At 39.0% G+C, this 25,294-nt stretch overlaps 1 protein-coding gene across 1 annotated transcript in view; it reads left to right on the plus strand.

Annotated features, from left to right (window-relative positions):
• The window catches only part of FGD4 (FYVE, RhoGEF and PH domain containing 4), a 111,276-nt gene that overhangs the window by 10,510 nt on the left and 75,472 nt on the right, over positions 1-25,294 (plus strand). The window lies entirely within an intron of this gene.

Here is a 25,294-nt window from a genome sequence, read left to right on the forward strand (position 1 = left end):
CTTCCTGTATGTTCATTCTGAGTTAGTCCTTGATGTCACTAATATTTGGGCTGCCTTTGTGCCCTCGTACCACCCTGAATCTATAGTTCGGGATGGAAATGGAGGAATTAGCATCTAAGTACTTTTCCTCCCTCACACTACAAAGTAGGTGTTTGCTGTCAAATGTTAGCTTCAGTTTCAGGAAAGAAAAATGTTTTTTAAATATGAAAAGTGAGAATATGTCATTCTTGCTAAGATTGACAAGGACTGCATGCTTATTATAGTCAGTGAGATGATAGGCAATACTAAATGTGGGTAAGGCTAGCAGAGCTGGAAACTGAAATACCCAGAGCTGAGGTATCTGAAGTAGTACAGTTTGGGTGGTTTTTTTTTGGTTTTTTTTTTTTTTTTTTTACATGTAGAAGGGCAGGCTGTTTGAAGTTAAAATACAATGTTTACACTGGCTCAGTGTATAGAAGCAGAATCAGCCTTCTGATAAGTGTTTTTTCCAGGTATGGTACACAAGGGGTTAGAAAAGCAGAAGCTATTTAGTAACTGGAAGTAAGGAGAGAGGACTGCAAGCTGACTGCATGGTGCTGAAAAGACTCTTTATCCTAAGTGGGTTTTTTATTTTATTTTATTTTTCTTGGTGTGTGGGCCTACATTGAGAGAAGACAGGAGAATTCTGCTAGCTGGTAAGCATGTTAAACTTTAAATGAAAACTTCTGAACTGCTTTACAGCAACTGCTAACAAGCCACAGAATAAAATCAGGTAATCCTGTACTAATGAAGAACAATGTCCATTTTTACCATAAGCTCTTGAATGCTATATATTCAAGTAAATAGAAGCAAATAATCTATGTTTTTGTGTGGAATGTATACTGCCTTCTTCCCCTATCTTTTTTTCTATATGTGAATGTTACACCATTGAATGATCTGCTGTTTAAATTATGATTATGTAATTAATTATTTGGGGAGCGTGGTCCTTAACTGTAGCGTGGTTCCTTAACTGTAGTGTAGGTTCCTGTTAGCGTGGGTTGGTTGGGTGTTGGTTTTGGTTGGTTGTTTTTTAATTCTGTTGTGGAAAACGTGGGTTTTTTTTAGAAAATATGTTGAGTTAAAATATTTTAGCAAATTGAAAGTCAATTTGAGAGACTGTAACCTTGACCTTGCAGGGCAATTGAGACACTTTAGTGTTATGTAAAATAAAGAGGTCTGATATCCTTTTGGGTTTTTCTGTTGTTTTTGTTCAAAAGGTTATAGGTGGTTTGCCATAGACAGAAACTACTGTAGGAGGAAAAAAAGGATTTAATTTTTTTTTTAAAAGTATTATTTTTACAAAGAGCACTGGATCACCGTTTAACCATTTGGGATGTAATGGCAGTCTACACGAATATTACCTAAAAGTTCCTGGAGAATAAAAAACACCTTCAAAAGCTAACGCAGAAAATAAGGAACTAAAAAGTGTGGTTAAGAAAATATGAAGGTCTCTGAGGAGAATGTGTCTAATGGTAGGTGTCTGCCAGCTCACAGTGCTCTTGCTGCACAGGCTGCTTCAGCCAGCTGCTGTGCTGCATTGTTGCAGCAAAGGGGCTGATTTCTCAATGCATTGGCTTTGCCACAGGCATTGCAGTATAGGTTGGTTTTCCAAAGCTCTTTCATTGGTAACCTAAAAATATTCCCTGTGTTTAAAACAGCAGGGGGCCAATCTAATTCTTAATGTAATTTGATAGACTGTGCTGGACCTAAACATTAGGATATGATTGGACAGGGATATGGTTTGGTTATAAGCATTTGGGTATAGTTAATACCTTCAAGTAATAAACCTTCAATTGTATAATGTGACTTTTTTTTCTGATATTAAGCCTGACTTACTGGTCTTCTTATTAGCAGGTAAAGGTCAGGAGCAATGCCTCTTAGTCACATCTAACCTGATTTTTATTTTTATTTTTTTTAAGTTCTAGTTCATTTAGGGGCTTTCAGTTTAATGCTTTTTGTCTTGCATTGGAAATAACCATGTCTGCCATATGTTTATGGAGTAACAGGGAAAAGGGCTACACAAACTGAGGTTGTTCTTCAGGATTGTCGGCCCTCATGTATGCTTAAGTAATGCTGCCTGCCTACCCTGTTAGCATAGTGGCTACTGCAAGCACCAGGCCAAAGGCAGTAGACTGACACAATCAAGCCACCAGTTTTTTTAATGTTGGCTTTGGAATGTTTCTATTGATAATGAGGCTGCTTTTTCTTTTACGTAACATTGAATTTGTGTAGAAAATGAATTTTTTATGTTGAAGGTAATAGTTAATGCATGTCTGATATTGTAAGATAATTTAATAGATTATAGGCAAGATTAGAGCAGTTAGAATGTCATGACGGTTTGATTGTCCGGCTTCATTAAAAATCTTTGTGATAACTGAGCAGAGTGACTTGCATTTGTCTGTTAGTACAGCAATCAAATTTAGAAATATATCAAGAACCTCAAAAATAGAAGAAATATATCAAGAGCCTCAAATATTGTCTGAAGTTTTCCCTTTTCAAATGGTCACTTAAACTGTGCTTTTATCGGTGCCGTGCAGTTGGCAGCATGCTCTTTGGCCGATTTGTCTGCAGGTGATCTAAAGGACAGTGTCTGCCTTAGCTGCTGCCTTCTACAGGGCCTTGAGGCACCAGCACATGAAGCAGCAGCTTGAGTGGCACTAGAACCTTGTACACTCAGATTCTCCTCCTGTTCCCGCACTCTTCATAGCCTCCTCAGCATGGTGTAGAAAGAAAACAAGATCTTTCTGCTCTGAATAAGTGGAACGAATAATCAAAATACAATAATGTCTTCTACAGAATAAGCTCTTATTTTGCTTATATGTTACGTACCATGATGAAATACAGATCCATCTGGGTACAAGAAATGATCAAAGAATTCAGTGCCAAGAATTTAATTTAGCAGCAAACTACTATAGGGTGACTTTTTTTTTTTTGATTCTGCTATTGTGGTTCCTACAATGATTATAATGTAAGAGAAGTATGTTGAAGATCCTTCTTGCACAGCATAGTGAGTCAATGAGAGGGTTTTTTTGATGTGACCTTAGACTGGTTTGTTTCTCCCTTCAACTTATCGCTCCCTGTGGTTAATTTTCTTTAGCAGAAACACCATAAGAAGAGTAAAGCCAACTCTGTTACAATTTGCTCCTTATCTTGGAAGATGTGTGGTGTGGTTTGGTTTGGCTTTTTTTTTTTTTTTAATATTATCCTGTTCCATAATTATGATTTAGCAGACACATTTAGGAATATACAGGCAAAATAACTTTCTGAAAACATGCATAACGTTTGTTTCCTGATTAGCAGGTTGTGGAGAATGTCTGCATGTCCTTTCTGATCTGATATTAAATAGGAGCCAGGTTGGACTTTTTCTGTCAATTCTAATTTAGGTGTTTGATTTTAAAATAATAAAATAAAAGTTCATCTGTGTTTTACAAGTCCTCAGAGGTTAAAATTAAGGTAATTTTACATGCTAACCTTATATATGTGACAAGAATCGAAGTTTTGAAATCTAAAGCTGAATTTCATTCAACTTCAGTTAATGTAATTTTAATATGAAGTTAATAAGGTAATTTACATTTAAGTAATTTTATTCAACTTCAATATCTTTCAAAACTTCAACCATTTTGGTTTACACATGGACTTGTGCCTTGCTGTGTTGAAGACATGAACGTTCAATATTAGTACATGGTACCTATGGAAACCTAAAATAGAGCAGCTGCATATTGGTCTTTATGGACAAATTTGAATAAAACATTGTATGAGATCCAACAATATGTTGGCAAGTCTTGACAGATAAATATTTAACTCAGTGTTGGTACACAAGCTTAGGTAGGGATCCTGCACTGACGAGGCTCAAAACAGGCAGGCAAAGTCAATGCAGTGATTTCTTCAACTTCATAGTTGAATTTAAAACAACCTTATTTCCCTCATGACGGCTCACTGAATTCTCCACCAACTTCTACTAAAAAAAAGAATAATAAATTGATTCCTTGCTGGGACCAGAATACAAAGGCTGCAGCCTGGTTTATGCTCTCTTCAGTATGTTCCCCACAGCAACTATACACACGCAGTAATGGGGAAGGTGAGCTTTAGACATCAGACTGTCGCATTTTTCCAACTACTGCTTCAACAACTCTTGTTGTTCTTTGGGCTGGAGCTGGTGGGCTGGCTGCCGTCTCCGCGGCGGTAGTGCTGTGCTCTGACAGCAGGGGCTACTGCTGTAATTCCAGCCGGCTGTGATCCAGCAAAGTTGGCCTGGTTTTCCCTTCCTACTAGTGATTATGAGCGTGGCCTACAGATTGCATTTTGATTTGGCACTTGCTAGGGGTGTAATTTTAAAAGCTGGAGAAGCTCCTTAGAGGTTCTGAGCTTTTCATATCCAGTGAAAAAGGCAAACTGGTAAAGTATTGGTCATAGACAGAGTGCTTGTGACTGTACGGAGGAACATATTCTCTAATGGATTACAAGTCCATATGTTTCTGAGCACTGTCATCATCCCATCTGTCTGTTACCAAACTGTTTTGCATACTTCCCTGTATCTTTTTATATGTATGTTCAGATGAAGCTCCTCACTCAGTGTCATTTTTAATGAAACAGAAAACTGGCTGATACAGAAAAGAACTGCATTAAAGATGCATATTCATATATTGAACTTTTTTGAACTCTTTGAAACTCGAGCACCGACCTAGAGCCAGTAAACCAGATTTAGTTTCTCTAAGGTTAGTTCAACTATGAATAATTTGCAAATATTCTGTACCTGGTAATGCTATGATTCAATAGAAATACTTGTGCTGAGTAAATTGGCTATGTGATATGAAAGGTAAGGAGATTTCTACCCTATCAGCTGCATATTTTTATCTAATCAGACCTGGTCTTTTTCATGTTCAAGGTGAAAGAAAAATGGGTTTGTTTCCCACAGAATTAATTCAAAACATCTCCCTTTCACAGATTAATCTGTGATTAGTCATAAAATGGTTACATTTAGCAGTAGCCTAGCGTTTTAGTTTTCTATCCTTAGTTCAAAGTCTAGAATGAAGACAGAGTAATTTGCCTGCATATTTCTTTCATTGTGAGTGGCTAACTTGGAGCTGGAGAGCCATGGCAAAAATTCAGAATTGAGGATAAACTGCCTATGGAAATGGATAAAGATGATTATTGCTAGTAAAAGACCCTTAACCTCTTACTGGTCGGAATTTCTTTTGCTATAATTCCTCCACTATGCTTTTCCTATCTGGAATGTGGTTACTTATGCTGAAGAGTGACACCCTTCTAAAGTTTTGCTTTCTGCTCCCATGGCAATAGATGCCCTTACAAAAATCAAGTGCAAATCCAACCATCTTCTCATTTTCCCAGGCTCTATGTAACTTAGCGCTTCAAGTTGCCTTCAGAAACGGCTCTGAAAGCTTTGTGAATCCTGCTCTGAATCCATCAGTGAACTTACTGACAGTTGGCAAAATAAACTTGTCTCAGTAACTTTCTCTCCTGTCCCTCCTTCTTATGACTGAGCAGCATAACAAAGAATGAGGTACAAGTTAATGGCTATATTTTTTTTGGACGTAAGAAGCAGATGTACTTGCCAAGTATGCTTCCGTCTAAGTAAGAACCAATGATCTCTAGGACTGTTTTGTCAAATTGTAAAGGCCAGAACACTGGATCCTCTACTATATCATGCCCAAAATTAGTAAAAACAACTGACCCATGGTTTTGAATTAAATGTGCCCCTATACTAAAGCAACTTAAAAATTGTATTTCATCCCCAAGTGTACCTCATTGCCTGCTTCACATCATTGACCTGACTGAGAAAGTCAGTCCTCGTTTTACTGAATTATCACGCTGAGTGATCAGCAGTAGCTCTCAGTACGGTGACCATAATTCTCAAGATGGCATGGGGCAATCTGAGATCAGTGCACCATGGGTTGATCACTTCACAAGACTGAAATCTTTTATTTGTCTGCAGTTGGAGATTGTCTGGCTGTTGTTAGATTTCAGGGATTTTAAGTGAGAACTGTGGGGTATATTTCAAGTGAAATGGAAACCCAGTATTTTCTGGTCTCATTAAAATAAAAGCCTTGATATTCCAAACAGAATTTTTATCATGGTTTAATTTTTTAAAAAATGAAACAACCTATTGTAGATATCCAAGATTTTGATCATATACTGGGTCTGTGTTGCTAATACCTAAATTTTGATTTCATTTTCAAGCAGCTCTGTATAGCAAGTAATACAGTTTTGAAAGGATTGAGACTCTACAACTTATTTCTTCAAAACGAGCATGGTTTCTGTTGTAATGTTCTCATTTGTATATGTGGTTTTCACCTCGGGAGCAAATCATCAGCCTACAAAGGTTTTGCAAATATTCCCTTTGATAAAATATTTTTAACCTATTTATCGTCATCTGTACGATGTCTATAGTTTTACATCCGGAATTGTCTTCTAAGCAAAAGAAACCTTAAAGGATCAGTAGCACTCCCTCTCCTTTCAAAAAAAAGAGGCAGCTATTATGTTTTATTTGACTGATATTGCTATCTTATTGGACAAATAAATATTGAAGCTTCATATTTCTGGATAAACCACCTGAAAAGAGTACGGTGCACAAGATTGAAGGTGATGTTTCTATATATATTTTTAGGGTATTTTCACACCACAGACTATCAAGTTAGAGAAACCAGAACTACTTAGCTGGTTATTGCTTTTGGACTGCTCTGCTGATATTGAGACTGCTTTGACAGCATTGCGGTGAAGAGACATCCTTCAAACACATTGATCTTGTATATTGTGAATACAAGATGCTTCAGCTGCAGGACTATTCCAAAACTGTTTGGTATGAGCTCATTACTATAATACTTGTGAAACTGAGAAGAAATTACTGGAAGCTGTGATCTCTTTTGTGTCCTGGATCTCCTACGAAAATGACTTCTTCAGACAAATAACTGAAGTAAGATGAAGCGTATTTATGACAACCTCATAGGCATTTTCACTGTGGATGCCTTCTTTTAAAGATAAACTGGCAAGGATCAGATGTCTTAAAAAGACATGCCTCTCAGGTATGGGTGACAAAAGTCCCACTTCTTATTGATGTCGGCTCAGGCTTCCCTATAGAAACGATAGCTTGCTGAGGCAGGCAAGGAAATTGCTCTGTAAGGAGTGGTGAAGTGCAGTCTGACAATATATTCTGCTGATAACTACAGTAGTGTTCTTTCTATTAATCCAGGCAGACTTTTAATGTTTGCCTAAGTATCTGCTTTCTGGAGTATGTGTTATGCATGCAGAGTGCATCAGTAAGAATGAAGGGGAGGTGTTCAGAGCTTGTGTCAGCTCTTGACATCTTCCCATGCATCCCTAGATAGGAGCAAATTAGTCTGAGAGGATGTATCGGAAGGTAGGAGTAAAGCTCTTGCTTTGAAAAACCAGCATATTCATAAAGTAATTGAAAAGAGTAATCTGGTGAACAAAACCTATCCCTCTCATTTTGGCATTGAAAGTCACAAAGGGAAGTGAAATACAGCGAGCTCTTCAGCGTGTAGGTTGTGCAGGCGCCTCGGGTGTTGGCTGTTGAGATGTGAACAGGAAGTCAGTGTGCTGTAGAAAGAAGTATGTTTTGACCTAAGGAGGAGAAATGAATCCGTAATTTCTTAACAAATGCTCTTATGTCTTCACTGGTAAGTAAATAAATTATTGTGGGTAGACAAGAGTGCTTCAGAATAATAAGGGTATGGTATGGGTGTCGTCATTTTCCACAGAACTACTTTTTCTTAAAGCAACTATTTAATGCAATGGATATTTAGGCAGAAAAGTAGTTGGGGATTAGTTTACCTAGAAACATTAAAGACCAAAAAGGAAAAAAAGAAATATTTAAACGGTATTCTATTCTGCCAACAATGTCATTCAAAATTAAAGTAGCTTATTAAATTCCCACCAGTAGTTAATTAGGATTAATTGTCTGTTTCTAAATCATGTGTAGGGAAAGCAAAAGTATTACTCAAGTGTGGTTGATCAGAGTTGTGAGAGCAAGGTTGAAAGTGTTGCTTTCTACGGCCAGGATTTTCTGTTCTAGTGTAGCAGCTAAATAGCCTCTTTTTCTGAAGTACTGAGTTTGAGTTCTTCTGAAAACCAGTTAAACTAATTTGCAAGTCTGAATACTGGATTTGTATTTCTAACTTTAGGCCTGCAAACCAACAGGTTCAGGCACATAATTTGAAAGATTAGTATCAGTAAGTACATTCCTAGGTATTGTGGTTATTTTTGGAAATACAACAAATGGGCATGTCATCTATAAAAAAAGTCTGTCTGCCCCTTTTCAGAGTGCTAAACTGTCATCAAGAGCAAAACCGAACCTGTGCAAATGGCATCTTCAGGCAGCTGACGTTTGTCCTGCAGTGAAAATGTGAGGTCTAGAATGCAGTAATTAGAGAGGTTAGTCAATACCTGTTAATGAAGGCAGTGCTTGTGATCTGTCTTTGAAGTGGAGTAAAACAGTGCTGCCCTTACTGCGGTGCCTTATTGACCTGCTACAGCAGCCACTCTCTGCTTACATGGCTCATCCATGGAATAATTGTCATGCTTTCTTTAAGAATAAATAACCTATTTTCCAGAAGTGCTGGAAATAGTTCCATAAAAATTGAAGACACTTAGGACTGCAAGGGGTATGTGTGCGTACATTATATGTGTGTGCAATTACAAAGTTTTTTTGGTGGGGTTTACCAACTCCAATAGCTGTCTTTTAAGAATAATTTTTTCCTTTTTTTTTTTTTTTTCAATGTACGTTTGACTTTGTTAAATGATCGGTCTAACAGGGTTTTACCCCTTGTAAGTTAAAGGAGGGACATTTAGTCTGTGAACTGCTTGCTACTGTGGAAGGATAAATGAAATATGAGGTGTTTGGCAGACAAGCTTTAGAAATTCTTTGCATGATTTAAAAATCTCTTTGAGAAAGACTGCTGTTGTGTAATTCCATTAACTGTACGGGATGCCTATGCAGTAGCCAGGCATGTTACTGCCCTTGAATTTGCATTTTGTCCACTCCTTTATTTGTGCTGTTCCCATGAATTGTTTTGCTGCTTTTTTCCTGGGATGCCAACTTCTAGGAGGTGATCAGAATAGTCAGCTTGTGGCAGTAACCTCCTCTTTATTGTAGCTGTCAGAGCGAATTTGCCAGGATCAAAAGATGGATGGATCTTTGCATGGCATTTCTTTTAAGGCTATTCTAAATCTGGCTTAAGACGAAGAACATGTCACTGAGGTCTCTGTTATGCTATTTAGTTCCACAATTACAGAAGAAATTATCAAAGATGGAGAGCTGCTCATTTTCCCATGCAAGAGGAAGACTACAGCTTTTTTCCTTTTGGAGCAAGGTAAATGAAAGCGAGAACTTTTGGGAATTCTTCTATGAAATCTCAGTAAATCACTTTAACCAGTTTTATTCAAGGTAGGTGCGCTGCTGACAGCAAGAAAAACTAATACAAACCCCAAATTCTGCTTCTTCAATTTATCCTGCTTGTTATGTTTATTAGCATGATTTGATAGTCACCAGAGCTATTTTCAGAAATTCTTACAGCAGCCTATAAACATGCCAGGTAAGGTCACGATGTAGTGTGGTACTCCTAGGGGGGCTCCACATAAAGCAGAATGTCCCTTCCTTCTGCTGATTCCTGGGCTTGCACTGTTCATGATTCCTGGGTCTATCAGTGGAAGCCTACATTGACGTACATATATTCACGTTTTTTATTCTTTAAAAACCTTCCCATATTTAAAGTATTTTCTTTCTCAATTAATACTGAGAACAATGACCATTTAAAATCTTGCTAGTATTTTAATGGAAAAGAGTTATTTGGAAGTGACTTCTATCATGACTGCTCTAACTTATTAGTTGCAAGACCACTGGCACTAGTGATGGGCTTTAGATTGCCAGCCTAACCTGTCAGACACTTAAAACTTCTTTGCTGTGATGTTTACTAGATGCCTGCATAAACTTTAGCGGGGTTGAGCTGCTGGTACGTTGAAACCAGTTCTATACTTGTATTTATCAATGACTTTATTTGCAGGTGGTTTGTGTTCTGATGTTTACAGTCCTTTAAGTTTTCTGCACTAAAATTAGTGTAGTGGGATCTTGATCTTAATGTGGAGGCTACTCCAAATATTGCTTCTGTGGTCAGAGATAGAGGTCTATGAGTTCAGCCAAGCAGAAGCCATAGGAAAGGTAGTGTCTTTTGCATGACTGGGGAGATAAAAAAGGGTAGCAAGTCAAGCTTTCGAGTACACTGAATTTTACCAAAATAGAATGTTGTAGTTCAGGCTTATTTTTCCCTCTTTGTCTGGTAAATCTGCTCACAGAACTTGAAGTGCAGCTGGTGTCTTGTTTGGGAAAGCATAACCTCAAAGCACAAGTCTTGTATGACTAAAGAATGAGCTATATTGGATCTATCTGTTTGTACTCTTTGACAGATGAAAAGCCTTATTTAGATTTCCATGCTTCCTCTCTGCTGCCTCGATGGAACCATGAAGTCCTCCTTCGATGGAGCTGTGTGTGTTTTGGAGGAAGGACAGAAGAAAATCATGCTTTAAACAAGGCATTTGTGTTTCTGTAGGAGTTCTGGCAACACATCAGAAAGAACTGATGTTCTGAGTATGAAATACAAATACCATTTTCAAGTGAAAATGTTTACTTAGAAGAAAGTATATTAAAATTATATTGTTAGTCCCAGTTCTGTAACTTTTACAGAAGCCAGGCCTAAGGGGAGGAGAGGGAATCCAGTTTCTTCAACACAGCATAGTTGGCTGATATACTTATTGTTTCTAGACAAAGTGTTGTCTGTCATCCATAAAAAAACCTTCCCATCTTCTTAAGCTGCCTGCTTGTGTCTAAAGTAACTGGGACAAACCATGTCGTCTACATTCAGAAAATCATAAAAATGTCCACTTGTGCCAATCCTATACTAATTTCTTTTGTAAACTTTATCAAATGAGGACTTCAAAATTCTTAGTAATAAGCACTTATTACCTCTGTAATTAACTTTGTAATTAACTTTGAGAGAGAATCTGGAAATACTAATTTTCAGCATTAGTCAGGTATGTGACGCCAGGGCCTTCAGTGGTCTCTGGTAAAACTCTAAACACCGTAGTTGTTAACTAAAGTTTGCAGTTGTAATGTACCTTAAGAAGGAAAAAGGGAGGGAAAGGAAAAACGCAAGTTCTTTCCTAACGCAGAGTGCAGGTTTTAGGCAGGTTATAAATTAAGGGTGCTGCATTCAACTGGGGATGCTGCTATCTGCAGTCTGCTCAGCAAGGCCTTTGCAAGAGGCTTAAGCGTTGTTCTCGCCATACTTCTTCCACCTTTTCTTCCATGGGCTGCAGGCTGTGGAGGAAGAAGTGGGGGGGTTGTAGTGTAGAGTAGGATGTAACGTGTGCGTACGCGTTCATGTGCTTGTATATATAGGAGACTGCTGATACTCATACAGACATGCAGCAAGGGAAATGAGTGTATTGAGGAAGAACAGATAAAGAACAGAAAAGGCTCTGTGTGAGGTGACAGGTTAAGTGGAGTAGCTAAGAAGGTAAGCAGTCTATCAGCTGTCTTTTCTGTATAGAATGAGTTTTCTACTTTGAAGTTTCGTTTAGAAGCAAATATATATCTGTCCTGCTTTGATTCAATTCAACAGCTATATTGCTTGCACACCATTTAGTACCAGAACACTCTAGTCTTTCTAGCTAATTTACACACAACGGGAAATATGCCAAGTTTGCTTTTTAAACTTACAGCTCAAAACTTTTCAGTTTCCATACTTGGCCTCAGCTGCCACTGAGCCCTTCCCTAAGCTGTTGTAGAAGGCATGAAAGCAGTCAGCCTCCTCCTTCTGAGCAGCTGTTGGCCCTCCGATCCTATCAGTGGCATCCTTTCCAGAAAGGTTGGTCTACTAAGGTGGTTCTGCCATGAGCTCTTCTTTTTTTTTTTTTTTTTTTTCTTTTTTCCTTCTGATTTCTTTAATGATCTGATTCACTGATTCAGGGCTTGCCAGACATTGCTTTGTACAAGGCACTGGCTGTCTTAAAAGTTACTGTTTTCTCCTGGCTTCCTGGGACTACTGGAAGCCCTTTTATCTGAGTTATATGCAATAGTTCATGAAGTCCTAGCCCTGTATTCTGTCACCTACTGCCATGTTACGTGATCTTACTGTTAATTTTTGTCCTTGGCTTTAGGATGCTGACATTGCCAAGAAATAGCTCATCGTCCTTTTTCTGCATGAGTGCACTGTAACCGTGGAGCGTAAAGACTGTGGTATGCAGCACTATAACTGCGATGCATATCAGTCCTGATGAAACAGGGCAAGTGCAAGGTCCTGCACTTGGGTCAGGGCACCCCGCAGTATCAATACAGTCTGGGGGATGAAGGGATTGAGAACAGCTCTGCCAAGAAGGACTTGTGGGTACCGGTGGATGAAAAGCTGGACGTGGGCTGGCAATGTGTGCTTGCAGCCCAGAAAGCCAACTGTATCCTGGGCTGCATCAAAAGAAGTGTGGCCAGCAGGTCGAGGGAGAGATTCTCCTCCTGTACTCTGGTCTGGTGAGACCCCACCTGCAGTGCTGCGTCTAGCTCTGGACCTGTCAGAGGGAGATATGGTCCTGTTAGAGGGAGTCCAGAGGAGGGCCACAAAAAATGTTTAGGGGACCGGAGCACCTGCCCTATGAGGACAGGCTGAGAGAGTTGGGGTTGTTCAGCCTGGAGAAGAGAAGGCTCCGGGGAGACCTCACTGCAGCCTTTCAGTATTTAAAGGGGGCCTCTAAGAAAGATGGGGGCAATCTGTTTAGCAGGGCCTGTTGCAAGAGGATGAGGGGTAATGGCTTTAAACGACAAGAGGGCAGATTCAGAGTAGATATAAGGAAGAAATTTTTTACAATGAGGGTGGTGAAACACTGGAACAGGCTGCACAGAGAGGTGGTAGAATCTCCATCCTTGGAAATGTTCAAGGTCAGGTTGAATGGGGCACTGAGCAACCTGATCTGGCTAAAGATATCCCTGCTCACTGCAGGGGGCTTGGACTAGATGGTCTTTAAAGGCCCCTTCCAACCCAAACTGTTCTACGATTCTACGAAATACAGTCTTTATGTAATAGAGTTTCCCAGTGATCACCTAAGTATCTTGGAGAACATTCCTTAGTGGCATTTTTTGAATATTCTTTTGGAACAACTAGATCTTTAAACTTGGCAGAGATAATTAGCTGCAGCCCTAAAATGATCCTTGACAGTTGACTGAGACTGTTTCTTTGTGAAACTTGACTTGTGTCTAGTTTTAAAAAAATATAAAAGAAAAAAGAAAAAGGAAAAAAGATGTGTTCCTCTACAGTACTTTATCTTCCTGTAATAGTCAAAATAAAACTGGTGAGCCAATGTCAGTGTGTGCAATTAGGTTTCTTTTTAAAACTTCCTTCTTTGTCTTAAATGTATTCCACAGATATATTCTTATCTTCATCTCTGGAAGATACAGTAAGTGTCTGATAGATAACTCTAAACTTGATAAACTTTCTTTAAACTTTTACACATCTTGATACTTGAACTTTTAAATATCATTGTTGTGTATGTATGTGTACCAGAGGAAAGGATTGTCTAAGATACACATCTTTTGTTAAGAGGACATTTTTTAACTGACTTGTACCCTGTGAATATTAAAGCTGTTGGGTTTTTTATTATTGCTCTTGAATGTAGTCAAGTCACCCTGTACTTATGATAAACCTCTTTGGAGTCCTGTTCTGTCTTTAGTTTTTCTCTCTCCTTCTGTGTCCCTAGGTATGATTCTTGAGGCTGAAGTAGGATTTTGAGGTTCCTGTTTTGTCGGCCAGTTTGTTCCATAAATAGAAAAGTAAATGTCTAGCTGGCTGCTTTTTCAGCAGGAAGTGTATACTGCCTTAGAGATTTGTCTGACCATTACTGAAAGTAACAGCCGTGCTGATCCCTCTGAGACAGCAGTGAAATAGTTACCATGATTGAAGTGCTTCTCTTGTGATAATGGTGGAGGAGAACGCTACAAAAACATGAACTGTCAGTAGAATTCTGCCCTTTTTTAGTATAATGTTTCTGGTTTCCAGTGGCTTCTGCTTTTTGTGATGCTTGTTACATAGGTATTTAAGCTTTTATAACAATACCTGATGATAGTCATCTAGTCTTCTGCCAGACAATCACCTTCAGTGTGGAGTGACTCCCCACACACATTGGGTACTGGTCACCCTTGTAACTACAGAAGAACAAAATGACATCTGCCTGTTCCCTCAAAATTGGTAAATTTTAGATCATTCAGTTGCTTCTGATTCAAGAGAATGGGTAACAGAACTTCTGGCTAAAAGTTTATAGGCTGGAATAAATGTTTCCTGGTTTTCTTGAGTGGTTAAAATAAGCTGATCAGCCGGTTCTAGGGGTGTTAAAGGACATGAGACTGTGCTTGTGGATCTGAGTTTCTTCCTGCACCTGTCTTTGCTATGCTTTTTTCCAGCTGATGGTATGTGATATGTTTGAAACCTAAGTGCAGATGTTACCTAATGAACTATGTTCCTTCTTGGTTTGGACACCTTTACATCACTTTTCCCTTCATCATCTGTTTGAGGGGGTTCCTGTTAAACTCTCAGAAATATCACAAAGGTGGTTTGATCATCCTTCATGTCATTTTTGCTGTCAGTGCTATGCTCTACAGACAGATTTTTCTGTTTAAAAAAAATAATTTGAAAAAAGTCATACCTCATAGTTCAGTTGCAAGACATTGTTATGTGCTGAAAACCTTGATACTTTTTCTTGGTTTTTTTTTTTTTTTTTTTTTACTTGATTTAGCCTTTTTAAGTCCTAAAATGCTTGGAAGTATGCTTATCACTAGTGCTTCCCTAAAATCTCAAGAGATAGCATTGCTGAGAGCCCTGTACATGAAAAATCTTAAAATACCGAGAGAAGTTTTATATCTGCTGTCTTCCCAGAAGCCCCATGCATCACTCCAGTAAAAATAGATTTGTAATGATACAGTAGTAGCAACATTCTTAGTCTAGAAGTTGTTCCCTTTGGAGTGGGATGTGTGGAACTGAATTCAGATGGGCACATGAGAGACTGGCAACTTTGTGGGTAGGGACATGAGAAGAAAAAAAGCAACATCAGTTGCATTTTTGGAATAGCTGTTTTGATGCTGAACCTGGGAAATGGCGAGATGACTTTTAACGAAATTCCTGGTATACTGGAATTTGCTCTCTTCTCCATGGAATTTTTCCTTACAAGGTCAGTACTTAAATTCCCAGTGGCATTTTTTGAATATACTTTTAGAACAGCTAACTCTTTAAACTTGGCAGAGATAATCAGCTGCAGCCCTAAAATGATCCTTGGCAGCTGAGTACTGCCTTCCCCAACTGACAAGTTTTTCTGTTGTTTTCCTCTTTCCTTTTGTGTCAGGCGGTTGATGATATTAGTTTGTCCTGTGATGGGAAAGCAGTTTCCTCCATCCCATATTAGAACAAAGTCTGAATTTTTTATTTTTATTTATTCCTGGGTCACTTTTTTTCCTCTCTCTCATGTGGCTGCTTAAAAATACCATGGGTGCCATCCAGAACTGTGTGTTCATTTTTCTTGCTTTATAAATATCTTCAGAGCCTCAAGTAATTAATGACACCTTCTTCCTTGTACGTTCGTAGTCAGTGCAATTATTAATGCTATGGTTACCCACACAGGGGTCTGCGTGAAGAATTAAGGAATATGATGAGGACAAAAAATTCATTGTAGAGCCAAAGAATTTGAATTTATATTTCTTAAAGTAATTCAGTAGCTTACCATCAGACTTCTTCTCCTGTCATGGAATTTTTGATGTTTTAAATTCTCCATGTAGGATATAATGTAGTAATTCTTTCACCGATTCCTGTTTGGATTACAGTGTTTCCCAGGTTTTCTCAAGAATAACTTTCTGTTTTCTTGGTTCAAAGCATCTCTAAGACAAATGCAGGTACCTGTAAACTGTTTGTGCACTTGAATATGAGTAGGACACAGTGGTGTGGTGAGTTTTATTCTTCGAAAAGGATTAACGTGTCATGTGCTCCATTCTAGTTTCTAATGGAGATCATTTATCTCATAGAAGGTGAAGACACCTGTCTGAATCAAAGGGTTTCTTAGACTAACTTTTACGTGTTTTCTATGGTATGGTCCTGATAATCATGATCTCTTGTCTAAGCTTAATCTCTCTGTTGCCCCACAGTACTCCTGTAAGTTTTTCTTCTCTGCCCTAAATAAACTATTCAAGATTTAACAGCTAGACATAAGTAAAAATTCCAGACAACTGAAAAAGACTCCAAACTAGTTTTTCCTGAGGTATGACCTGCGTTGTTTTATTGGATATTTTAGTAGCCGTGAGTATTGTTAGTTTCCGAATTGATGTCACATGTAGCATTCTACAGCATTTGCTTATTACTTTAGCTAAGGTCCAAGGTGGTGATGCTCTTCATCCATGGAAGTTGTCTGCAAACTTACTTTCTGTGAATAATAATTGCTATCATTTGTGCTTTCCTGCGTCTTCCAAATCTCTCCCCCACTGCCTTCCCGAATAAAAGCCAAAGAACTCAAACCTAACATGTTAATCTGACATATAGTATGTTTATTTTTATACAAATACTTGTGCTATGCCTTCATACACCAAAAATGTAAAAATTCTTTCCCTTCTATGAAATTACTGAACTCTACAACTCTTCAAAGGATATTTTGGGAAAGAAACCCGCCAAAACTGTTTTGCAAAGTTCTTCTTGTCTCTTTCTTGTTTACGTTTTCTTTCGGTCATGTACACAAACAGTTCAGGACAGGGAAAAACTTAAAACACTTAAACTCAGTTGATGAAGAAAGATAATGACTAACTGTTACTGATGTTCTTGTGGTTCTTTAAATTATCCTCAGAGTAAAGCAATTTGCACAGTGTTAACCTGTGGTATTTTAGCTTGGAGGAGGAGCCACCTTATTCCACTGTATATACGTTTTTGGAATGTTGCCCTTTGGGTAGGGACAAGATGGTCAGACAGTGATTCTGGGGATGGCTCTGGCTCCCAAAGTAATTTCAGTAGTCCTCTGGAGGACACTGGCCAATTGATAGGTCACCAAATTACAGTTATTGCCCGGAAGACAAGGAAAGTAGAGGAATTCCTTTTTTCTGGGTTAATACCAGGGTTGATGCTGTTCCAAGGAAAGAAGGTCATCTTCAGCAAGTTTGTGGATGATACTAAATGGGGTCAAAGCAGTTGATATGGGTAGGGTAGGGATGCTTTTCAGAAGGACTTTGTCAGGCTGGAAAAATGGATTGAGAGAAACCTCATCATGGGCAAGTGCAAGTTTATGTATCCAGGTTGGAAAATCTCTGTGCAATAGTACAGGCTGGTGGCTGGAGAGCAGTGCTGCAGAAAAGGATGTGGATAGCTGATGAAGAGGAGGAATGTAAGTCAGCAGTGTGCCCTTGTGGTGAAATAGCACCAATTGCAGCAGGTCAAGGAAAGTGAATCTTTCAGTGACAGTTCTGCACTTGTCAAACCACGTCTGGAGTATTGTGTCCAGCTCTGAGCTCCCTGGTGCAAGAAAGATGCTGAAGAACTGGAGCAAGTCCAGTTGACTAAGATGATCAGGGGCTGACACATATGACATAAGAGCCTGAAAGAACTGGGTTTTTCCAGAAAAGACGTCTATGGAGTAACATATTACTATTTTCTGTTACCTAGTGGAGGGGTACAGAGGTGACCAAGACAGACTTTTTAGAGATAAACTGTGTTAGATAAACAGGTGCAGCTGCAACAAGTGAAATTCCAACTACACATCAGGGGAAGAAAAAAATCTGCATCAGAATGGTCAGACAGTGGAAGAGGTGCCCAGAGTGCCTGTGAGATCTCCATGTTTGGAGGCACTCAGAGCTCAACTGCCAAGGCCTTGAGCAATTTGGTCTAAGATGGCCCTATTCTAAGCAGGCATTGGGCCAGGTGACTTTAGAGGCTCCTTCAAAACTAAATTACTGTATAAACTGAGGTAGGGAGGAAAGTGGCTTGAACCAGACGGGATCTGACAACATGTGTTAGATTGCCTGTTGTGATTTGCAGATGTTCCTGTAAGAGGGTAGATGCCTAGATGCCTCACTGCTTAGCTGGAAATATAAATGGCCCAGAGCATACAGACTGTTTCCTTTTATTTTTTTTCTTACTTCATTCAATGATATGCACTAACACATAGGGCCATTGACTGTCTTACAGTGAGACAGTAAGAATATGTATTGCAGGAGGGGCTGCACTTGAAGAAGCCCTTACAGAAACAGTCTTTGTCATTGGCTGCTGTTTTGTGTAAGGTAGATAAAGTACTAGTTTTGCCTCCTACAGAAAAGAAACAAGAACAAACTCCTTTATCTTGGATAGCAGAAGAAACCATGCAGAGCAGTATGGTCGTGATTCATGCACCCTCTAGTTCAGCACCTTAGTTGCCAGAACTTTTCTCCTGTGGGTTTTATTTGCCTTCCATGTCTTCATTTTGTAGGGAAGTTATTCAATTACATACTCATTGAATATATCCTATAATACGTGATTATTATATCTTGAGACATCTTCCTTGGTCTTTTAGTTACTGTGATCATCTGTCCTGAAGGAACAATAGACTTAATATAAAATTTCTTCTTGAACAGTCATTTCTCCTTCTAGGTGTCCAGGTATATAATAAAATGGCAGATAAGATGATCATGTGCTCTAGGTCCAGATCTTGCAAAAGTGGATTCCTGAAATGGGAGCAGCAAATACAAGCCTGCATTAGCTGGGTATTTAGTGGCTTGATTTTTGAATTGATTGCCCAGCTTCAGGCACCTGCTTTGAAAGTCTTTTATGAGAATGTCATCATACAGACAAATAGTTTTAGTTCTGGAAAAGGTAAAAAGTCGTCATTTCTACCCACCCCCATCTCCAGTCAGTTGTGGTAGTTGATAGAAAAGCTCAACAATCTATTCTGACAAACACTTAGGACATATTGCAATACCATAAACATGTTTGAGTCCTGTACAGAAAAGAGCAAAGAAATCCCTGGAAAAGGCAAAGCTGACCTGTTTGTTTTTCTGTGGTCTGTAAAGGCTTTTAAAAATTATAATTATTTTTTAAAGGTATGAGCGCATACCAGAGAGCTCTTCTGGCTACAGTATGTCTTTCCATGTGCAACTGATTTCAAAGTTGTGATGAGGATGTCCTAAACCATAAAAGGATTAGGAAGCAGCTAAATAATAAGTAGCAGTGTTTGCACTCTAAAATGGTGAGTCAGTGTCATGGGTGTATGTGGCCAGGCAAAATGCAGAGCAGCTGTTCAGAATCTGCAGTAAAGGGAGAGGGACCCAAATGAAAGGGGGTCTTTTTTTTTTTTTTTTTTTTTTTTTTTTTGGTATTAATCACCTAAACGCTTCTGTACTTATATGGAAATTTTTTAAAATTTGTTTTTGTATTTGCTGAATAGTAATGTCGATAGAACGAAGGGTTTGGCATGAAGTAAACTTAAAGAGCTTTTGTGCTTTTTTAGCTCTGTGAGCTATTTCCAGTTTACTTGGTTCTTGCTGCATCAAAAAAGTCTTGTGTGCTGCCACTGCTCGTTAATATAATTTACCATTTTAGTTCAGAGGACCCATACAGAACATAGAAGTGTAAGGACAATCAGATGTTGGCAACCTGATGTGATTTGAACATGATTAGTAATAACTCTGCAGGGCCTGGCTTCTTTACAGACTTAAAACCAAAACAACCATACAGCCCCCCCCCCCCAAACCCTCACCTCCTCCGAAATGAAAACAAACTTCTGTGTATGTCAGTGTTCCCTAGCAGCTTCTCTTTTCCTTTAGCTTGCTTGCTTGCAAACCTGTCAGCCAAATGATGGACTGGATGAGCTTCAGTTTTTGTTATCAAATTTTTCTGTTTCAAGGAGGTTTTTTTTTTTTTTTTCCTTATTAGCTATTCTACTGAAGTTGGATATTGAGTAAATGAGTCTAAAATTCTGCAAAGCCAATGTTACTGGAATACCTGAGGATTTGTCCCTTAGCTGTGAAGTAGTGTACAAGCAACAAAATCTAAAAAGGGAATACTCATTCATCTTGGTTGTTGGTTATGAAGGCTGTGGATGTCATCTACCTGGACTTTAGTAAAGCCTTTGACACCATCTCCCACAGCATTCTCCTAAGAAAGCTGGTGGCTCATGGCCTAGACAGGTGTACACTAAGCTGGGTTAAAAACCAGCTGTATGGCTGAGCACAGAGAGTGGTGGTGAATGGACTTCAATCCAGCTGGTGGCCGGTCACAAGTGGTGTCCCCTAGGGCTCCATATTGGAGCTGGTCTTGTTTAACAACTTTATTGATGATCTGTTTGAGGGAATTGAGTGCTCCTTCAGTAAGTTTGCAGATGACGCTAAGTTAGGTGGGACTGTTGATCTGCTCGAGGGTAGGAAGGCTCTGCAGAGGGACCTGGACAGGCTGGATCAAAGGGCTGAGGCCAATTGTATGAGGTTTAACAAGGCCAAGTGCTGGGTCCTGCACTTGGGTCACAACAACCCCATGCAATGCTACAGGCTTGGGGACGAGTGGCTGGAAAGCTGTCTGGCAGAAAAGGACCTGAGGGTACTGGTCGACAGCCGGCTGAACATGAGCCAGCAGTGTGCCCAGGTGGCCAAGAAGGCAAACAACATCCTGGCCTGTATCAGAAATAGTGTGGCCAGCAGGAGTAGGGAAGTGATTCTGCCCCTGTACTCGGCACTGATGAGGCTGCATGTTGAAGACTGTGTGCAGTTTTGGACCCCTCATTACATAAAGACATTGAGGTGCTGGAGCGTGCCCAGAGAAGGGCAACGAAGCTGGTGAAGGGTCTAGAGCACAAGTCTTAAGAGGATTGGCTGGAGGAGACTGAGGGGAAATCTTATCGCTCTCTACAACTCCCTGAAAGGAGGTTGTGGTGAGGTGGGTGTTGGTCTCTTCTCCCAAGTAACAAGCGATAGGACAAGAGCGAACAGCCTCAAGTTGTGCCAGGGGATGTTTAGATTGGACATTAAGAAAAACTTCTTTACTGAAAGAGTGGTCAAACATTGGAACAGGCTGCCCAGGGAAGTGACAGAGTCACCATCCCTGGAGGTGTTCAAAAAACATGTAGATGTGGCATTTCAGGACATGGTTTAGTGGGCATGATAGTATTAGGTCAATAGTTGGACTTGATGCTCTCAGAGGTCTATTCCAACCTAATGATTCTGTGATTTATTAAAACAAAATGTCTATTGAGTATAATAAAATTTTGCTATTGTTTTGTTATTCCCCTGGAAATAGGAGAGACCATGGTGTGAACATGGAAAAATTCCTCTGAACACAGATGACGTTTTTGCTTATTTTGGGTTAGAGGCTGGTAGTCTTCCTAACTTATGGACTCTTGGCAGACTTTAGTTTCAGTATATTCAGTGAAGACAAATGATGTCAAAGGGGGAAGGGAAAAAAGCAGGAATGTTTGCCATCATGTACTACACTTATGTAGGCTTCCTGTCTATCCTGAGAGAACTTCTCAGATCTTTCTGCTTCCAAATCTAAACAACATAATCCATAAAATCTCCAGAGAGATTGCTGAGCAAGACGGTCAGGCTTCTTGTGGTTTACAGTGTTCTCATAGTCTAAATAACTGTGACTAGAGTCTCTTTCAGCTATTTCTTTAGTGTTTCCTGAGCTCTTGTTGAAAACAAAATGATGACTTCTTAGTTTTAAAACAGAATCCTGAGCAGTCTCTCTGTCCATTCAATAAGCAACATAGGTGTTTCTAGCTGCCAGCTGCTGCTTTAGAGGGAGGTGGTAAATGTAAAGGGTATATATTGTGTTCAGAAGAACATACTCACAGTCAGTTTGGCAGTCTTCCACTGCTACTGTGTTGTGTTGAGTCAGCTGAAGTATTTATATCCAATTTTAGCATCACTTTTGATAAATCACAAATGTAGATGCCTTTGGTTTGTCAACTGAGTGACTTAAACTTGAATGTACTAAATTTCCTCTGAGTTGGGGAGCAGATGCATTTTGGAGATGGTTTGTTTTGGATAATGTAGGACTGAGTTAAAAATCTGTTCTGGGGTGCTCCATCTCCATTTTGTAGCTTCCAGGTATGAATGTCACAACTTTATTAAAGCCTCTACTTGTTATGGAATAGAGTGACTGATTAATAACTCAATCTGAAACCTGTTAGACTACAGATTTTGCTATATTGAGTTCCATCATAGTATGGGATTGCCTTAAAATTAGATTACAATTTACTGAAGCAATAGAAAGAGACTATTTGAAGAGACAAAAAAAAATCTCTGCCTTACAATGCAGCCTTAATTATTTATCATGAAAGTCTTAATGTAAATCTAAATAAAATAGAATCATAGAATGGTTTGTGTTGGAAGGCGTTGTAGTATCTAGTCCCAACCCACTTGTCATGGGCAGGGAAACCTTCCATTAGTCCAGGTTGCTCAAAGCCCCGTCCAACTTGGCTTTGAACACTGCCAGGGAGGGGACAGCCACAGCTTCTCTGGGCAACCTGTGCCAGTGCCTCATCACCATAATAGAAGTTTAAATAAACAGCAGTGTAGTATATGATATAATGCTACTGTATTCTAGGTAACGTTGGTGCAGATGGGTAAGTGCTCTTTGTAGACAGTCAGATGCAGGTGTTTTCCTTATGATGACAGCAATCAATCCTAATACTTATACTGCTGAAATCAAATGTAACTCTGTAAAATGAAAAGCAGAATTTTTGTTTCATTCATTTCTGTTTAACTACCACTCCCTTCTGTAACCTGAAATTGCAGGAAGAAAAAGAGTGTGAAAATTTAGTATGTCTGCTGTTAAAGTTGCAGGAGGTTGGGAGAAGTAACACGACCAAAAAGATCATCATAATTCATACTTTCAAATACTAGCTTCAGGGCTTGAAGGAAGGGTGAGAAGAGTTCCTGGGTGAGATAGTGGACAGCATTAGAGATGATGAAGTTTAAACTCCATTTTCTCTGAGAATGCTGAGGATCTTAGCCCAGCTAGTAGTTAGGAGAAAATGAGAGAGTGGTTGACTTATGCTAATAGCATCAGATGGCTTTTCTAGTAAAGAACCGTTAAAAAATAATACATAAATTCATTACCTGAACTGTCTGGCTGCACTGTATTTTTCTTTCTCATTTATTAGGCTGAGGTAGGTGTAGTGCATGCATTTGATGCCATCTTCCCAGGATGGACTAGGCATACCAATTATGCTTCAGAGCTGAGCATTGAATTATGTGGTCTCTTCTACTATTTCTTCCATTCATGTGTTTCTAGAACTGTCTTATTGATCATTAAATGACAATTTTCTGAAATCTAAATTTTTACACTTCGTGAAATGGTAGTGCGGTAGACATAAGCTTCACTTTTGTTCTGGCTCATAGCGTATCCTGTTTTTAAAAAAATCAATTTGAGGAGGAGGTACTCCAGTGGGTGTCACTGGAGTCTTCCTAGTTCAGTTGTTTGTAACAGGCACTATTTTGCAGGGACGCTTGGCATGTATGGGGCAATTCATCTTCACTTTGCAAGCATTTATCCGTTATGATTTTTATCTTACTGTTATGGAAGTTAACAAAGTCTTCAGTAGTTTCTCAAAATAAAAGAACACCCAAAAAACCCAAACCTCCAAAACCACTGTAAAAGATTTCATCTTTTTATTTGCTTAATTTTGTCACTTTTTTATGATTTCAAACTTTTCCCAGTATGAGGGCTGCAAAACTCTTTCATGTGGCACCCCAGATTTGCTGTCATTATTATTCTGTTGCCAGGAGTTGGGACTTCTAATATATTGAAAGATAATGATACTACCTGGTTTTTCAAGTAATCCTTTTCTACAGCTGATGCCTGTAAATTGTGCTTATAAAGGGATTCACACATTACAACTTCAAAGGGAGAAGACTGTCTGAAAGAGGCACTTAGTTACACACAGTGGTTTGTATGACGTAGCTCACACCTCACGTCTTCGGAAATCTGTTGAAATAGGCTTTTTTTTTTTTTTCCCTGCATGTGATGTACCTAAAATGAGCAGTGGAGTCGTTAATGGACTTCTAAAGAAGCTGCATGGAGTGGGTAGTGTGACAGGTGAGTATCTGGCTGTCGAGGAAGTTTTCTAAAGAAAGCTGCGTTATCTCTGTCTGATGCCATGGGACTTTGTCATGAGGGTTTGTTACTGTGGTGTACTGGAAAATGTTAAGTCTTTTATTCTGCCTGAAATTTCTCTAGTACCACTTCATTAATGTAATAGTCGATGCAGAAAAGAGTCAGGAGGTTTTGGCAGTCACTACTTACATGTTTCTATGCTGAATTTTGGATGGCTCAAACATATAGCAGTAGAAGACTTGGAGGCCTGAAGCTGGGTATAAAGACCACAAAGACGAGAAGTGAAAATGGAAGAGCACTAAATGCAAATTATAAGATTGTTGTGTTGACAAGTTTCCTAGTACTGGAAGATAACAAATAACTCGCTACTAGGCAGTTTTAGTATTCTGAAAAGAGTTGTGGGACTACAAGTGGAAGCAACTTACACAAATCCTTTCTCTGAATTTATTCATGTGTTTCTAGTTCTTCACAAACTAAAACACAGAGCTGCTTTTCTACATTGAGTGGCAGCCATTCTGCATTCCCAGAGCTGTCCATTGTTTTCTTAAGAAGTGAGCGTTCTTAAAAGATGTGACAGGAATATAGCTTATATAAGGTGGAATAGAACATAGCTAATAGAGTTCTCCTTATTGATGGCACTGAGTCAAGTGAATCTTGACCTGTCAGGATTTGATTTCTTTTTAAAGAAACATTTTCTTTAAGTGCCCACTCACACAATCTGCTGTTAGTATGTGTTGAAATATTTCTTGTTGCTTATTTCCTGAGCTATGTCAGTACATTATGAAATTCAGAACTTCCTTTTTTATACAATGAGTTGATAATGTTCATTGTATGCCCAGTTTAAAGACTGTCTCCTAGATGGGTAGAGTTACTTGCACAAAAACGTTGGAATGTAAGGATTCCTGCTCGCAGTAATGACACTTCTATATAAGGCATGGGTAGCTGTAAGTAGACTTTTTTTTTTCCCTGTTGTGGGTGGTTTTGTTTTTTTTTAATAGCAGGAGAGTCCCAAAAATATCTTAAAATATAAAGGTATATAGAGTTTTCTTATCCTGCCCTGTAGCTGATATACTTGCAGATCTCCCTTAAAGAATTAAAGACATCAGGAGTCAAGTAAGTTCTAATTGCCTTTGATCAAACTTGTCTATGCAGAAGTG

Source organism: Leptosomus discolor, chromosome 1 (assembly GCF_034619465.1).
Source record: "Leptosomus discolor isolate bLepDis1 chromosome 1, bLepDis1.hap2, whole genome shotgun sequence".
In the NCBI taxonomy this organism is placed as follows: domain Eukaryota; kingdom Metazoa; phylum Chordata; class Aves; order Leptosomiformes; family Leptosomidae; genus Leptosomus; species Leptosomus discolor.